The sequence below is a fragment of the Rhinoraja longicauda genome, unplaced genomic scaffold (genome assembly GCF_053455715.1).
Source record: "Rhinoraja longicauda isolate Sanriku21f unplaced genomic scaffold, sRhiLon1.1 Scf000211, whole genome shotgun sequence".
NCBI classification, from domain to species: domain Eukaryota; kingdom Metazoa; phylum Chordata; class Chondrichthyes; order Rajiformes; family Arhynchobatidae; genus Rhinoraja; species Rhinoraja longicauda.
The window spans coordinates 5,955-24,863 of NW_027601429.1; the positions used below are offsets into that span (position 1 = coordinate 5,955).

General features: G+C 50.9%; 1 pseudogene; it reads left to right on the forward strand.

Moving 5' to 3' along the window:
• The first annotated feature begins 282 nt into the window (after window positions 1–282).
• On the forward strand, window positions 283–5,623 carry LOC144590565 (fibronectin type III and SPRY domain-containing protein 1-like; annotated as a pseudogene).
• The last annotated feature ends 13,286 nt before the right edge of the window (window positions 5,624–18,909 follow it).

Sequence of the window (18,909 nt, forward strand, 5' to 3'; positions counted from 1 at the left end):
AGTAGTGCACAACATATCTTCTTGCAGCAAGTAAGAATGTCATTGTTTTGTGGCACATGACAATAAAACTCTCCTGACTCTTAATAAAAATGACTCGTAAATGTAATCACACTAGTGAAAAATGAGGCATCGCAGAGAAAGGACATAAATTATGCAATTCAAAATGCTAGCCAGAGAGATATACGATAGTATACCCTAAATTATTTGCAGTTCCAATTTTCGAATAGTGGAACATGGCCAGTACATTTATAACCCATGGTTTTACTTTATTTCTTATCCCAGGTTTGAAATTTGACACAAAATTCATCAACTTTCGGGTGAAAGGTTGCAACAAGGCAGTGGCTGGAGAGTTCTCTGAGACGGTCACACTGGAAACAAATGGTTTGTACAGCACATCCTCGCCTGCAATACTAAATGGATCTCCCCCCCCCCCCCCCCCACGACTCTCTGTCTGACAAAGGATCTCAACTCGAAACGTCACCTATTCCTATTCTCCAAAGATGCTGCCAGATACACTGAGTACTTCCAGCTTTTTGTGTCTACCTTCTGGTTTAAACCAGCATCTGCAGTTCCTTCCTACAACTAGATTTCAATGTTTGCTGTGGAGTTATAATCTTATTTAACTGTCCTTGTGTTAGAGAGACTGTGCTTCCAATTTTAGCCCAGAGGAGTTAGTTAAACAGTTATTTTGGAGGAATATGCCAATATTAAGATTGCTTTAACTCCTCGTGACGTTATTGTCTTATCTGGTGATTGCCACTCTGCTATCTATTGTATGGTTGAATATGTTTAAGAATTTGATCATAATGGGAGCCTAATTTGAGCGCATGTAAAAAGGAAGATGGAACGACACAAGGGAAATGGAAGGCATTGTGGAGAATGCAGATATGGGGAGAGAAAAAACTCTTTCATTCAAAATACCAGCTTAGGAAATGTATGATAACATATCCTATAGGGTTTGCAGTGTTTGGCAGTAATTGCTTCTGACAATTAACGCCACGCTTATCTTTCTGCGCAGCGTTTAATTTCAGTTTAGACGCCTTGACTGCTCATCAGAACTTGAAAGTGGAAGACCACAAAGTGGAATGGGATGCGTCAGGGGAAAAGGTGCAAGAGATCAAAGTTAGAGGAAAGGAAAATCGAAGTCGGACGGCCTCACCTGCACATTCCCCTGCAAGGTACACAACTAGATATTAATATTCCTCTATACACGGAGGGACGGGGAGGGAGAGGGACGGAGGGAGAGAGAGATGGAGGGAGGGAGGGGGAAAGAGAGGGAGGGAGGGGGAAAGAGAGGGAGGGATGAGGAAAGAGAGGGAGGGACGGGGAGGGAGAGAGACGGAGGGAGAGAGAGATGGAGGGAGGGAGGGAGGGGGAGGGAAAGAGACGGAGTGAGGGGGAAAGAGGGAGGGAGGGGGAAAGAGATGGAGGGACGGGGGAAGAGGGAGAGGGAGGGAGAGGGACGGGGAGAGAGAGAGACACGGCTCCAATGAAGGCAAATATGACCATTTCTGGGAGTCTGGCTACATCCTTCAAACTGTGGAATGACCAATTGTTCAAATGGAAGGGAAAAAGTCATAGTTTGGGACGTAACTCGGGGAGGGAGGTAGCTATTTGACCCAGTCTTAAGAATGGTACTGACCTGAAAATGTCAATCTGAAGAAGGGTCCAGAGCCGAAATATCACCTATCCATGTTCTCCAATGATGGTTACTGACCCTGCTGAGTTGTTCCAGCACTTTATTTTTATTTTTTTGTAAACCAGCATCTGCAATTCCTTTTTTCTACAGTTATTTGTGTGTACTCCTTAAATTTGGTGATTTAAAAAAAAAATATTTATTAGAAACAATCCAACCAATGACAATTTATATACTAAAGGTTCCTTTAATTTGCTCAAGGTTTTGAACAATTAAAAAAAAATTCCCATCAAGTTGTGATACTTGTTTCCACTCGCATCAAAATGTGGAACTCTCCATGACTGTCAAGTTTTAAGCACCTCTATTTGCAGAGGATTATTAGCTCTCTGTGTTTATTTAATTTTTACTCTGAATAATCTTAAATACCGTGGTAATGTTGGAGTAGCGCTGAATGTGGTGGTTCAATATGCAAGTCAAATGCTGGCAGTGGGTTTCTGACGACCATTTTATTTAGAAGCATCATTCAGTCCCCAAAGTGAATGCCTTCGGCGAGGAGTGGCAGGGATCGATTCACCGCAGAGTCGTACACTTTTCTGGGTACGTTCATGAATTGTTAAACTTAATGTTTTATAAGACCAGATGGTTGTAATGTCTAAGTGAAAGGCAGCCCTCTATGCTCCATTCTTGGAGCATAAAGAATCCTTATTCTTCGTAATAAGGAGTTTTATGTTATAAAGCTATAATATAGCCTGAAGAAGGGTCTCGACCCGAAACGTCACCGATTCCTTCCCTCCCGAGAAGCTGCCTGACCCACTGAGTTACCCCAGCATTTTGTGTCTACCTTCAATTTGAACCAACACCTGCAGTTATTTTCCTATATATCATAGGTATATTGGGACCATTTCTAGTTGTGCATAGAACCCTTTCAAATTTAATGATGGTTCGGGGAGAGAGCCTGGTAAATGCAAAGAAAACTTGCTTGCTTGTGGAAATTGTAATCCAGTCTTTGGATTTCCTCAGCTCAATTAGATCCCCTTGATTAAATTTGACTCAGAAAATCAAATCGATCATTGAGAGAAATCTGTTACAAAATTTGCATCTGAAGAAATTCCAATGACCTATGGAACTTCTGGAAGGAGGAGCTCTGGCCCATCATTAATGATCAGTGCCCTGCAGGTCCACCAGCGATTTTCCGGCCCCCGGGTTCCAGAGCCTTTCAGGATCATCCATTTTGCCGGACCGACAGAGGTCACGTAATAATATTTCCACAATTCACCTCCGACCCACTAATTATACCCTTCCCGTATCTCGAAGGTGCATGGGCTGCTAGAAACATAAATAAAGAATGAACAATTAACAAAAGTAAACAATTAACTCTTTCAAGATGGAGGCACACATCCCAAGAGATTGTGAGCTACACACAATACTCTCGTAATTTTGTCCGGATTAAAGGAAGTTTGCCGGACCATCAGTTGGCTGACAATCAGTGCTGTTCCTATAGTAATTCTCCACACAGCCCTGCTCTTTAGATCACTGGAGTTTAGAAGGATGAGAGGGGATCTTATTGAAACATATAAAATTATAAAAGGACTGGACAAGCTAGAAGCAGGAAAAATGTTCCCAATGTTGGGCGAGTCCAGAACTAGGGGCCACAGTCTTAGAATAAAGGGGAGGTCATTTAAAACTGAGGTGAGAAAAAACTTTTTCACCCAGAGAGTTGTGAATTTGTGGAATTCTCTGCCACAGAGGGCAGTGGAAGCCAAATCACTGGATGGATTTAAGAGAGAGTTAGGTAGAGCTCTAGGTCAGGGCTGTTTTTAGAGCATTATGGGCCCCCGGGCAAAGCAGTGTACTGGGGCCCCCACCGTTACCCTCCCCCACCCCCCTTTCCCTACCAGCCCCCCCCCTGTCGTGCCGGCGAAAAGCACTTACCGAAAAGCACTTTGCGATGGACTTAGGGTGCTACATTGTTGCGAAAAGCACTTACAGATCGCTGTGAGAAGCACTTAGGGACCAAAAATTTTGTGGAAAAAGCACTTATTGAACCTACATTTTTAAAGTAGTATTTATTTATTGCAAGTCACTTAACATACACAGATCAGCATGGGGCCCCTATTTCGTGGGGCCCCGGGCAAGTGCCCATCAGGCCCATGCGTTAAGACGGCCCTGCTCTAGGTGCTAGTGGAATCAAGGGATATGGGGAGAAGGCAGGCACAGGGTATTGATTGGGGACGATCAGCCATGATCACAATGAATGGCCTCCTCCTGCACCTAATTTTCTATGTTTCTAAATGTTTATCCACATTTTCCTTAAATGGTTTTGCTCAAGCTACTCCACTGGAATGTTTTCCCTGTGGCTCCAGATTTAAACCCTTTACCAGATCATCATCAATGTAACAACTTGTAGACTAGATCCTTTGTTATTCCATTGTTCCCAGTAGGTTATTTCTTGGGACATGACAATTCTCATCCGCAGTCAATACTTTGACAGACATTTGCAAATAACCAAGGTTTGCAAATGCATTCCATGTGGAAGGATTTCCTCTATTTCCCTCTTTAAGCTGTCACAGTAAAGTAGCGGCATTTCTGAGAATGTCCCAGAGAGACTTGAACTTATTAACGTTGGTCGACAGTGATTGAAGCCCAGGACAAAACAGATCAATGGCAACTGTGCAGTTACAGTGTAGCGAGCTCTCCGGTAACTGGGAAATGTGGATGGTTCTCAGTCCTTTCATGATTTGAGAGTGGTCCGTACTTAAAAAGAACAATTCTCCAGCAAAGTTGATCACAGGTTTTTTTTCCGTCCTTTCTTCTTTCTCTCTCTCGCTCTCTCTCTTGCCCTCTCCCTCTCTCGCCCTTTCTCTCTCGCCCTCTCTCTCTCGCCCTCTCTCTCTCGCCCTCTCTCTCTCGCCCTCTCTCTCTCTCGCCCTCTCTCTCCCTCTCTCTCTCGCCCTCTCTCTCGCCCTCTCTCTCTCGCCCTCTCTCTCTCGCCCTCTCTCTCTCTCGCCCTCTCTCTCTCACCCTCTCTCTCTCGCCCTCTCTCTCTCTCCCTCTCTCTCTCGCCCTCTCTCCCTCGCCCTCTCGCTCTCTCCCCCTCTTCTGTCTGTGTCTCCCTCTCTCCGTCTGTGTCCCTCTCTCTGTGTCTCTGTGGTCCTGTACCAATCTTATCCCAAGGGTGCTGGAGTAAATGCAGTGATTTAACAGAAAAACAATAGCCCTTTCCCCTTTGCCATCTCCCTCAAATCCCCATTGAAATGATTGAGGCTTTCATATCCAAGGCGATTTAGTGCTGCCCCTTCCCCAGCCAACCCCAGCTGTGGAGCTGTGCTTGATAACGTCAAGTCTCAGACTTGCTGATGTTATAGATGCCTGAATGCTGACAACTTCAACTCTGATGCTGTATATCTCCTTTGTGGTCTAGGTTGAAATGTTGTTTTTATTTCAAATTGTTCATATTAATTCCAGAGCAAGTTGTTGTAATGTAGAGTGAAGTGGAGCATTATTTTAAATTAAGTATGCTATTCGGTATTTAGAAGGATGTTGTAATGAAAACTTTACAGCAGCAATCCGTGTCCGGTGTGATCCGTGATAATAGTGAATCGTGTGGTGTTTGCTTATGGACCGCTTATGTATGCTATGAAAACTTAAGTGGAAATGAGAAGAGGCAGATTATTTCATTTTTTTACAGGTCAATAAAGATGATTTCGTTTTTATTTTCCTCCTTGTTTCTGCCAGGGGATACTCTAATTGATGGTGGACAGCATTACTGGGAGGTTGTGTTTGAAAAGGACAGCAAGGCGTTCCTTGTAGGTGTAGCCTACAGGACCTTGGGCAAATTTGATCAATTGGGAAAGACCAATGCTTCCTGGTGCCTTCACCTCAATAACTGGCTGCAAGTCAGCTTCACCGCCAAGCACAACAACAAGGCCAAAGTGCTGGACGTCACCGTGCCGGACAGAGTCGGAGTTTATTGCAACTACAACGAAGGTATTGTGATTCCTCATCTCTAGCTGGCTTGCTTGCTGGAAGTCCAGAACCAGGGGTCACAGCTTAAGGATAAGGGGGAAGTCTTTTAGGACCGAGATGAGAAAACATTTCTTCACACAGAGAGTGGTGAGTCTGTGGAATTCTCTGCCACTGAAGGTAGTTGAGGCCAGTTCATTGGCTATATTTAAGAGGGAGTTAGATGTGGCCCTTGTGGCTAAAGGGATCAGGGGGTATGGAGAGAAGGAAGGTAAGGGTTACTGAGCTGGATGATCAGCCATGATCATATTGAATGGCGGTGCAGGCTCGAAGGGCCGAATGGCCTACTCCTGCACCTATTTTCTATGTTTCTAAATAAAGCAAAAAGAAGTTAACGTTTCTTTTTTCCCGTGATCTTGATTGATGAGGAATTTGTTTATTCAACCTTCGTTAGGTAAAGCATGATGATTCTTCCGATGGGTTATTTACTCTGATGTATTACTCAATCTGACTTAAATATTCAATCTGAAGAAGGCTCCAGACCTGAAACATCACCTGTCCATGTTCTCCAGAGATGCTGCCTGACCTGCTAAGTTATTCCAGCACTTTGTGTCTTTTTGTTTTTTTTGTAAACCTGCTTTTGCAGTTCCTTGTGTCTAATTCTGACTTAAATATTGCTGGCTGAATGTTGAGCATCTCTTCCAGAATAATTTTGGCCATCATTTGCAAAGAGGTAGAAATTCTTCTCCCCTCCCACGTTGTTATAATAGATGGCCTCCAAAAATTATTTGGAGAACTGAAATGATAAATTGTAAATCTTTAAACTATTATGTTTGTGTATTCCATGGATGATTTTTTTTTTGTGCCTCTTCAGTTTTTCTTTAGTTTATTACATTTTCCTAAATGTCTTGCTATCGTCCAAAATCAGTTACCTAGATAATGTTTAAAATGCAGACAAACTTGATGTTTTGTGATTGCAAGAATGATGTCAGAGCGAATCTTTATGTGCTGGTCATAGAAGGGGTTCCACTACCATCCACTACAATCTTTGCATGCTTTTAAATCTCTATTCTCTGTACTGCCTGTTGTACCTGATGTACACGTGCGTAATATGACGACTGGATAGCACGAAAATGAAGCTTTTCACTGCATCGCTGTACATGTGACAGTATTATACCAATATACCCCGATGGCATTAAATTGAGTTAATAAAGAGTTAAGTAAAATCTCAACCCATGAATAAAATGTTCTTCAGATATCCCAAGATCAATCCTTCTCTAGATTAGATTAGAGACCGGTAATCACTCCAGGGTATTGCACAACAGACATAATTTCCTCGGTTTTCTACTGAATCTTATTCCTTTACACAAATTACTTTTAAAACGCAAAGTACTTGTGCTTTAAAACTAGGGTAAGCGCTTCTTCTTGCATTTGAGGCAGCAGAAGTTATAGGGTAAGCACTCAACCAAGAAAGCCGAACCCATAGCCAAAGTAGTATCTAAACTGCTTATACACACACATGCTAAGGACAAATACTAATTGCATATGTAATAATAAGCTATCTACATGTTAACAAGCTAAACTAATTGCGTTGATGTAAGTATATCATTGGAGTTATCAAGTGGATTCCTCCCTTCACTGGTATTTCGGTGAGTTAGGCCCACAACACCAAGGGAAGGCTCAACAGTTGGTTCTGGCGTCCCAGAGCCACCCCCCATGATACCTGCTCTCACCACCTATGCTAGCAGTATCTACTAAATAAAGGAAACTACAGACGATTAGTTCACTCAAACAAATGCTACACCCTCGCATCCTGTCTCACACTTATCCTACCCAATCATTAAACAGTCGTAGCGCCACAAATATCAACCTTGCATAAAACCGGATACACTTGCACAGAATACACTTACAAATCATCGACTATCATCCACTACAATCCTTACACACTTTTAAATCTCTATTCTCTGTACTACCTTTTGTACTTGTAGGTGACAGGATTGCACTTGTGCGTAGTTTCACTTGACAGATAGCACACAAACAGGTTCACTGTACCTCTCAGTACAAATGACAATAAACCAATATACCGGATGGCATTAGATTGAGTTAATAGGAGTTAAATAAAAACTCAACCCATGAATAAAATGTTCTTCAGATATCCCAAGATCTCTAGATTAGATTAGAGACCGGTCATCACTCCACACAACTTCTATCATCTATCTATCTATCTATCTATCTATCTATCTATCTATCTATCTATCTATCTATCTATCTATCTATCTATCTATCTATCTATCTATCTATCTATCTATCTATCTATCTATCTATCTATCTATCTATCTATCTATCTATCTATCTATCTATCTATCTATCTATCTATCTATCTATCTTCTATCTATCTATCTATCTATCTATCTATCTATCTATCTATCTATCTATCTATCTATCTATCTATCTATCTATCTATCTATCTATCTATCTATCTATCTATCTATCTATCTATCTATCTATCTATCTATCTATCTATATACTACTAAAACTCAGATCTTGTAGCGTTGTATATATATTCCACTGATGTCGGCTGAATACGGCAAAACGGTGAACCGTAGCGCCACGATTTTTGTACCGCCTTAATCACCACGCGGGCCAATGCTGGAAAATGATTTTTGTATTTAATTCTGTCGCATATTTTTTAAGTTACACAGGTTTTAATGCAATGCCCCCCCCCTTATTGAGGTTTCGATAGAGGGCGCTGCGGTGAGGCAGTGCTCAGTACGCATGCGCGGAATCTCCTCACTCTGTGCTCAGCACGCATGCGCGGAATCTCCTCACTCGCAACAAAAAAATGGACGCCGTTAGCGGCGCCAGCCCGCGATCACCGGCTCACCTCTCCTCTCCCCCCCTGCTTCTCTCCTCTCTCCAAAAACCCGGGAGAACATCTCCACCGCTATCCCCCCCCCCCCCCCCCCGGGTCCATCCTCAACACCTCCCTCCCTCCACCACTACCTCACCGCCCAAGGGGAGGGTGAGGGGAGAGTAAGAGTGGGGCTGGGGGAGGAGAAAATGGGAGGTGTGGGGACGGGCCCAAAGGGCCCGCTTTGAACGGGCACACTTGTTCTAGTATACTATTAAAACTCAGATCTTGTTTATATATTTTTTTTGGGTTTGACCTGAATATATCGTATGTTTATACGTAACAGCGATTGCAGCAAAACGGCAGACCGTAGCACGACGGTTTTTGCACCGCCTCAATCGCCAATCTCGCGCTCGCTGGGCCGTGATATTTTCATTTAATTTGGTCGCGTGTTTTTTAAGTTACAGAGGTTTTAAAGCGCTGCCCCCCCATTTTTCAGGGGGGCGCTGCGGTGCAGATTTAGTTTTCAGCTTGTGGCTTGTGACGGCTACATTTGTTTCCAAAAGTTTCCAGAAAAGGATTTAGTTTTCAGCTTGTGACGGCTACATTGTTTCGAAAAGCTTCCAAGTAGTCTTTTTTGTTATTGCAAGTCAAGTCAAGTCAAGTCAAGTCAGTTTTATTTGTATAGCACATTTAAAAACAACCCACGTTGACCAAAGTGCTGCACATCTGATTAGGAAAAAAAAAAAAAAGACAAGTTATAGTGGTCACTTGACAGACAGAAAATGATTTAGTTTTCAGCTTGTGACGGCTACATTGTTTCGAAAAGTTTCCAGAAAAGCACTGATTGTTTTGTTATTGCAAGTCAAGTCAAGTCAAGTCAAGTCAATTATATTTGTATAGCACATTTAAAAACAACCCATGTTGACCAAAGTGCTGCACATCTGATTAGGAAAAAAAAAAAAAAGAAGAAGGCTATAGTGGTCACTTGACATACACAGATCAGGAGGACGGGCCCAACGGGCACACTTGGAGAGTAAGAGTGGGGCTGGGGGAGGAGAGAATGGGGGGTGTGGGGACGGGCCCAACGGGCCCTCTTTTCTAGTCTATCTATATATACTATTAAAACTCAGATCTTGTATGTATATATATATATTCCACTGATGTCGGCTGAATACGGCAATTCCGGCAAAACGGTGAACCGTAGCGCCACGATTTTTGTACCGCCTTAATCAGCATGCGGTTCGCTGCTGGAAAATGATATTTTTATTTAATTCGGACGCATATTTTTTAAGTTACAGAGGTTTAAAAGTGCTGCCCTCCCTCATTTATCGAAGTTTTGACAGAAGGGGGGCGCTGCGGTGCGGCAGTGCTCAGTACGCATGCGCGGAATCCTCCTCACTCTGTACTCAGCACGCATGCGCGGCATCTCCTCACTCGCACCAAAACAATGGACGCCGTTAGCGGCGCCAGCCCGCGATCACCGGCTCACCTCTCCTCTCTCCCCTTGCTTCTCTCCTCTCTCCCACACCCGGGAGAACATCTCCCCGCTATCCCCCCCCCCCGGGCCTTTGAATGATGCCATCTCCCGAAGCCCCCCCCCCACCAGACTTTTCACTGATCCGATCACCCGCACCCCCCCCCCCGGGCCTTTAACTGATGCTAAGAGTGTGTCTGGGGGAGAGAAGATGGGGATGGGGGGGGGGGGGGGGGGCTGAGAATGGGGAATGGGACAACAGGGGTAGTGCGGAGGGGAATTGGTGGAGGGGGAAAGAGGGGTACTGGGAAAAGGGGAGGTCCATATCCCTCCCCTCTCCCCCATCCCTCCCTCCCCCCTCTCTCCCCCCCTCCCTCCCTCCACCAATACCACCCCATCTCTCATCACCCTCCCCTCCACCCTCCATCCTCAACACATCCCTCCATCCCCACCCCCCCTCCCTCCACCAATACCACCCCATCTCTCATCACCCTCACCCCCTCCCTCCACCCTCCATCCTCAACACATCCCTCCCTCCACCACTCCCTCCCCCTCGATCACTCCACACCTCCCTCCCCCAAACCTCCCTCTCCCTCCCTCCCCCCTTCACTCCCTCACCCCCTCCCGGATACAATGGAAACCCTAAGAGGACGGGCCAAAGGGGAGAGTGTGGGAAGAGTAAGAGTGGGGATGGGGGACGAGAGAATGGGGGAGTGGGGAATGGGCCCAACGGGCCCACTTTGTCTAGTATACTACTAAAACTCAGATCTTGTAGCGTTGTATATATATTCCACTGATGTCGGCTGAATACGGCAAAACGGTGAACCGTAGCGCCACGATTTTTGTACCGCCTTAATCACCACGCGGGCCAATGCTGGAAAATGATTTTTTTATTTAATTCTGTCGCATATTTTTTAAGTTACACAGGTTTTAATGCAATGCCCCCCCCCCCTTATTGAGGTTTCGATAGAGGGCGCTGCATATTTTTTAAGTTACACAGGTTTTAATGCAATGCCCCCCCCCTTATTGAGGTTTCGATAGAGGGCGCTGCGGTGAGGCAGTGCTCAGTACGCATGCGCGGAATCTCCTCACTCTGTGCTCAGCACGCATGCGCGGAATCTCCTCACTCGCAACAAAAAAATGGACGCCGTTAGCGGCGCCAGCCCGCGATCACCGGCTCACCTCTCCTCTCCCCCCCTGCTTCTCTCCTCTCTCCCACACCCGGGAGAACATCTCCCCGCTATCCTCCCCCCCCGGGTCCATCCTCAACACCTCCCTCCCTCCACCACTACCTCACCGCCCAAGGGGAGGGTGTGGGGAGAGTAAGAGTGGGGCTGGGGGAGGAGAAAATGGGAGGTGTGGGGACGGGCCCAAAGGGCCCGCTTTGAACGGGCACACTTGTTCTAGTATACTATTAAAACTCAGATCTTGTATGTATATATATATATTCCACTGATGTCGGCTGAATACGGCAATTCCGGCAAAACGGTGAACCGTAGCGCCACGATTTTTGTACCGCCTTAATCAGCATGCGGTTCGCTGCTGGAAAATGATATTTTTATTTAATTCGGACGCATATTTTTTAAGTTACAGAGGTTTAAAAGTGCTGCCCCCCTCATTTATCGAAGTTTTGACAGAAGGGGGGCGCTGCGGTGCGGCAGTGCTCAGTACGCATGCGCGGAATCCTCCTCACTCTGTACTCAGCACGCATGCGCGGCATCTCCTCACTCGCACCAAAACAATGGACGCCGTTAGCGGCGCCAGCCCGCGATCACCGGCTCACCTCTCCTCTCTCCCCTTGCTTCTCTCCTCTCTCCCACACCCGGGAGAACATCTCCCCGCTATCCCCCCCCCCCCCCGGGCCTTTGAATGATGCGATCTCCCGAAGCCCCCCCCCCCCCCACCGAACTTTTCACTGATCCGATCACCCGCACACCCCCCCCCCCCCCCCCCCGGGCCTTTAACTGATGCTAAGAGTGTGTCTGGGGGAGAGAAAATGGGGGGGGGGGGGTGAGAATGGGGAATGGGACAACAGGGGTAGTGCGGAGGGGAATTGGTGGAGGGGGAAAGAGGGGTACTGGGAAAAGGGGAAGTCCATATCCCTCCCCTCTCCCCCATCCCTCCCTCCCCCCTCTCTCCCCCCCCTCCCTCCCTCCACAAATACCACCCCATCTCTCATCACCCTCCCCCCCTCCCTCCACCCTCCATCCTCAACACATCCCTCCCTCCACCACTCCCTCCCCCTCGATCACTCCACACCTCCCTCCCCCAAACCTCCCTCTCCCTCCCTCCCCCCTTCACTCCCTCACCCCCTCCCGGATACAATGGACGGGCCAAAGGGGAGAGTGTGGGGAGAGTAAGAGTGGGGATGGGGGACGAGAGAATGGGGGAGTGGGGAATGGGCCCAACGGGCCCACTTTGTCTAGTCTATCTATCTATCTATCTATCTATCTATCTATCTATCTATCTATCTATCTATCTATCTATCTATCTATCTATATCTATTATCTATATATCTTCTATCTATCTATCTATCTATATACTATTAAAACTCACTTCTTGTTTATAAATATGTTTGTATCCTGGGTTTGTGTATGTATCACTGATTGCGGCAAAACTGTAAACCGTCGCGTCACGGTTTTTGCACCGCCTTGATCACCAACCTCCCGTCTGACCGGCCGCGATATTTTCATTTAATTTGGTCATATATTTTTTAAGTTACAGAGGTTTTAAAGCGCTGCCCCCCCTGATTTATCGACGTTTTGACAGCAGGGGGGCGCTGCGGTGCGGATTAATCTTCATTGTGATGTCACAATGCCCCTGTGCCAAGCAGCTGCTATTGGGTGTCTGCTCTTTACAAATTTACATTTTTTAATTTTTAACCTTTTTTTTCAAAGGTCTTCAGCTTGTGACGTCACAATGCTTGTGCTACATTGTTGCGAAAAGCAAATGGTTGTTTTTTAAAGTTGTGTTTTTAATTGCAAGTCACTTAACATACACAGATCAGCATGGGGCCCCTATGCTCGTGGGCCACCGGGGCAAGTGTTACGAAAAAAGAAAGGGGAGGTCCCCCTTACCCCCTCAACCCCTTCCTCCCCACTCCTTCCCACCTCCATCCCCACTCCCTCCCCCCTCCTCCCCAACTCCCTCCCCATCCCTCCCCACCTCCCTCACCCCTCGGGGACGGGCCCAACGGGGAAAGAGGGGTACTGGTAAAAGGAGAGGTCCCCCTCCCTCCCCCCCTCCCCCTCCCTCCACCTCCCCCCCTTCCCCTCCCACCCCTTCCCCCCTCCCCTCCCCCCCTCCATCCCCCTCCCCTCCTCCATCCCTCCCCACCTCCCGGTTACAATGGAAACCCTACGAGGACGGGCCCAACGGGGAAAGAGGGGTACTGGGAAAAGGGGAGGTCCCCCTCCCTCCTCCCTTCCCCCCTCCCTCCCCTCTCCCTCCACCTCCCCCTCTTCCCCCCTCCCCTTCCCCCCTCCCCTCCCCCTTCCCTCCCCTCCTCCCTCCACACCTCCCTCCTCCCTCCCTCCCCCCTCCCTCCCCGCCTCCCGGTTACAATGGAAACCCTACGAGGACGGGCCCAACGGGGAAAGAGGGGTACTGGGAAAATGGGAGGTCCCCCTCCCTCCCCCTTCCCCCCTCCCTCCCCCCTCCCTCCACCTCCCCCCTTCCCCCCTCCCCTCCCCCCCTTCCCTCCCCTCCTCCCTCCAAACCTCCCTCCCTCCCCCCACCCTCCCCGCCTCCCGGTTACAATGGAAACCCTACGACGACGGGCCCAACGGGGAAAGAGGGGTACTGGGAAAACGGGTGGTCCCCCTCCCTCCCCCCTTCCCCCCTCCCTACCCCCTCCCTCCCCTCTCCCTCCCCCTTCCCCCTTCCCCCCCTCCCCCTCCCCTCCCCCCTCCACACCTCCCTCCTCCCTTCCCTCCCCCCCACTCCCCTCCCGGTTACAATGGAAACCTTACGAGGACGGGCACAACGGGGAAAGAGGGGTACTGGGAAAAGGGGAGGTCCCCCTCCCTCCCCCTTCCACCCTCCCTCCCTCCCCCCTTCCCCCACCCCTCCCCCTCTCCCTCCCCCCTCCCTCCACATCCCCCCTCCCCCTCCCTCCCCCTCCCCTCCTCCCTCCACAACTCCCTCTTCCCTCCCTCCCCCCTCCCTCCCTGCCTCACGGTTACAATGGAAACCCTACGAGGACGGGCCCAACGGGGAAAGGGGTGTGCTGGGGAAAGGGGGGGGGAGAGTAAGAGTATATCTGGGGGAGAGAGAATGGGGGGGTCTGAAAATGGGGACTGGGGAGGGGGACAACAGGGGGCTTGGTGGTTTGGGAAAGAAGAGTACTGGGAAAAGGGGAGGTACCCCTCCCTCCCCACTCTCCTCCCTCCCTCATCCCTCCCTCCCTCCCGTCCCAGCAGCGCTGACCGCCGGGAGGTGTAGTCGCCGTCGCCTCTCCCGCTGTTTGATTTCATTTATAACAAAGACATTTATTTAAAATGAGGAATGTGATTTTCATTAAGTTTGATTTTATTTATTTAAAAAAAGCTGATGCTCTATAGATAAGTTTATTTCCTTTTCAACAAAGAACGCTGTTTATTTTAAAGTAAAATAGACCCTCCCCCCACCCCCCTCCCTCCCCTCTCCCTCCCCATCCCCCTCCCCCCCTTCCCCCTCCCCTCCCCCCTCCACTCCACCCTCCCCTCCCCCCCTCCCTCCCACTTCCCTCCCTCCCATCCTCCCGGTTACAATGGAAACCCTACGAGGACGGGCCCAACGGGCACACTTGTGCTAGTCTATCTATCTATATCTATCTATCTATCTATCTATATACTACTAAAACTCTGCGGTCCAACATTCCGTATGTATGTATGTATATGTGTATGTACGGAAGATTCCGAAGAATTTCTGTCCATAACTTACAAACCCTACTCCTCCCTGAAGGTACACCAAAGCGCTACGATTTTTGTACCGCCATATTCACCATTAACGTGGGCAACTATTGTAAGTACTTTCGTTCAAATTGAAGTTACCTTTTTAAAGCTAGAGAGATATTAAAGTTTAAATTTTCATTTCTAACCCTTTTCTTGAAGGGGCTTCAGCGCGTGATGTCACAATGGCACCCGTGCACCAATCAGAGATCAGCTCGGTTTTAAATTTACATCTTCAGCTTGTGACGTCACAATGCTTGTGTGAGATTGTTGCAACATTGTTGCGAAAGGCAACTGCCAGTTTTTTAAAGTTGTGCAAGTCACTTAACATACACAGATCAGCATGGGGCCCCTATTCCCTCCCTCCCCCCCCCTTCTCCCCTCAACCCCTTCCTCCCCACTCCTTCCCACCTCCATCCCCACTCCCTCCCCCCCTCCCTCCCCCCTCAATCCCAACCTCCATCACCACTCAGCCCCTAACTCCCCCCCTCCCTCCTTCCCTCCATCCCACCCTCCCCCACTCCCTCCCCCCTCCCTCCACCATTCCATCCCTCTCCCCCTCCCCCCTCCTTCCACCCTCCCTCCCCCCCTCCCGGTTACAATGGAAACTATACGGGGACGGGCCCAACGGGGAAAGAGGGGTACTGGGAAAAGGGGAGGTCCCACTTCCCCCCTCAACCCCTTCCTCCCCCCTCCTTCCCACCTCAATCCCCACTCCCTCCCCCCTCCCTCCCCCCTCAATCCCAACCTCCATCACCACTCAGCCCCTAACTCCCCCGCTCCCTCCTTCCCTCCATCCCACCCTCCCCCACTCCCTCCCCCCTCCCTCCACCATTCCATCCCTCTCCCCCTCCCCCCTCCTTCCACCCTCCCTCCCCCCTCCCGGTTACAATGGAAACCCTACGGGGACGGGCCCAACGGGGAAAGAGGGGTACTGGGAAAAGGGGAGGTCCCCCTTCCCCCCTCAACCCCTTCATCCCCCCTCCTTCCCACCTCCATCCCCACTCCCTCCCCCCCTCCTCCCCAACTCCCTCCCCCCTAACTCCCCCCTCCCTCCTTCCCTCCATCCCTCCCTCCCCCAATCCCTCCCCCTCCCTCCACCCTTCCATCCCTCTCCCCCTCCCCCCTCCTTCCACCCTCTCTCCCCCCTCCCGGTTACAATTGAAACCCTACGAGGACGGGCCCAACGGGGAAAGAGGGGTACTGGGAAAAGGGGAGGTCCCCCTCACTACCCCCTTCCCCCTCCCCTCCCCCCTTCCCCTCCCTCCCCCTCCCCCCTCCCTCCCCTCCCCCTCCCTCCCCTCCCCTCCTCCCTCCACCCCTCCCTCCTCCCTCCCTCCCCCTTCCCTCCCTCCCCTCCTCACGGTTACAATGGAAACCCTACGAGGACGGGCCCAACGGGGAAAGAGGGGTACTGGGAAAAGGGGAGATCCCCCTCCCTCCCCCTTCCCCCCTCTCCCCCTTACCTCCCCCCCTCCCTCCCCTCTCCCTCCCTCCTCCCCCCTTCCCCCCTCCCCCCCTCCCCTCCCCCTCCCCTCCTCCCTCCACACCTCCCTCCTCCCTCCCTCCCTCCCCCTTCCCTCCCTCCCCTCCTCCCGGTTACAATGGAAACCCTACGAGGACGGGCCCAATGGTGAAAGAGGGGTACTGGGAAAATGGGAGGTTCCCCTCCCTCCCCCCTCCCTCCCTTCTCCCTCCCCCCCTCCCTCCCCCTCCCCTTCCCCCCTCCCTCCCCTTCCCCCCTCCCCCCTCCCTACCCCTCCCCCCTACCCCCTTCCCTCCCCTCTCCCTCCTCCCTTCCCCCCTCCCCTCCCCCTCCCCTCCCCCTCCCCTCCCCCCTCCACACCTCCCTACTCCCTCCCTCGAAAAGCAACTGACAGAAGCACTAAGTAGCCGCGAATGTTTCAAAACCAGCACTTAACCGCGAATGTTTTTTTAAAAAGCACTTAACCGCGAATGTTTCAAAACAAGCAATTAAAAAGCACTTTTTTTAAAAAAGTATTTTTTTTTATTCCAAGAGAATGGGGGGGGGGTCTGAGAATGGGGACTGGGTAGGGGGACAACAGGGGTCGTTGCGGTGGGGGCTTGGTGGTGGGGGAAAGAGGGGTACTGGGAAAAGGGGAGGTCCCACTTCCCCCTCAACCTCTTCCTCCCCCCTCCTTCCCACCTCCATCCCGACTCTCTCCCCCCTCAATCCCAACCTCCATCACCACTCAGCCCCTAACTCACCCCTCCCTCCTTCCCTCCATCCGACCCTCCCCCACTCCCTCCCCCCCTCCCTCCACCCTTCCACCCCTCTCCCCCTCCTTCCACCCTCCCTCCCCCCCTCCCGGTTACAATGGAAACCCTACGGGGACGGGCCCAACGGTGAAAGAGGGGTACTGGGAAAAGGGGAGTTCCCCCTCCCTCCCCTCCTCCCTCCCCTCCCCCCTACCCCTCTTCCCCCCTCCCCCTCCCCTCCCTCACCCTCCCCTCCTCCCTCCACACCTCCCTCCTCCCTCCCTCCCCCCTCCCGGTTACAATGGAAACCCTACGAGGACGGGCCCAACGGGGAAAGAGGAGTACTGGGAAAAGGGGAGGTCCCCCTCCCTCCCCCCTTCCCGCTCCCCTCCCCCCTCCCCTCTCCCTCCCCCTCCCCCCTACCCCCCTCCCTCCCCTCCCCCCTCCCTCCCCTCCCCTCCTCCCTCCACACCTCCCTCCTCCCTCCCTCCCCCTTCCCGCCCTCCCGTCCTCCCGGTTACAATGGAAACCCTACGAGGACGGGCCCAACGGGGAAAGAGGGGTACTGGGAAAAGGGGAGGTCCCCCTCCCTCCCTCCCCCCTACCCACCTCCCTCCCCTCTCCCTCCCCCCTTCCCTCCTCCCTTCCCCCCTCCCCCCTCCCATCCCCCCCTCTCCCCCCTCCCTCCCCCCTACCCCCCTCCCTCCCCTCTCCCTCCCCCCTTCCCCCCTCCCCCCTCCCCTCCCTCCCCTCCTCCCTCCCCCTTCCCTCCCCTAACCCTCCCCCTTTCCTCCCCTCCCGGTTACAATGGAAACCCTACGAGGACGGGCCCAACGGGCCCACTCGGTCTAGTCTATCTATCTATATACTACTAAAACTCTGCGGTCCAACATTCCGTATGTATGTATGTATATGTGTATGTACGCAAAGATTCCGAAGAGTTTCTGTCCATAACTTACAAACCCTACTCCTCCCTGACGGTACACCAAAGCGCTACGATTTTTGTACCGCCATATTCACCATTAACATGGGCAACTATTGTAAGTACTTTCGTTCAAATTGAAGCTACCTTTTTAAAGCTAGAGAGATATTAAAGTTTAATTTTCATTTCTAACCCTTTTCTTGAAGGGGCTTCAGCGCGTGATGTCACAATGGCACCCGTGCACCAATGAGAGATCAGCTCGGTTTTAAATTTACATCTTCAGCTTGTGACGTCACAATGCTTGTGTGAGATTGTTGCAACATTGTTGCGAAAGGCAACTGCCAGTTTTTTAAAGTTGTGCAAGTCACTTAACATACACAGATCAGCATGGGGCCCCTATTCCCTCCCTCCCCCCCCTTCCCCCCTCAACCCCTTCCTCCCCACTCCTTCCCACCTCCATCCCCACTCCCTCCACCCCTCCTCCCCAACTCCCTCCCCACCTCCCTCACCCCTCCTCCCCTAACTCCCCCCCCTCCCTCCTTCCCTCCATCCCTCCCCCCCTCCCTCCACCCTTCCATCCCTCTCCCCCTCCCCCCTCCTTCCACCCTCCCTCCCCCCCTTCTGGTTACAAAGGAAACCCTACGGGGACGGGCCCAACGGGGAAAGAGGGGTACTGGGAAAAGGGGAGGTCCCCCTCCCTCCCCCTTACACGCTCCCTCCCTCCCCCTCCCCCTCTCCCTCCCCCCTCCCCTCCCTCCCCTCCCCCCTCCCTCCCCCTCCCCTCCTCCCTCCACACCTCCCTCCTCCCTCCCCCCTACCCCCCTCCCTCCCCTCTCCCTCCTCCCCCTTCCCCCTCCCTCCCCCTCCCCTCCTCCCTCCCCCTCCCCTCCTCCCTCCACACCTCCCTCC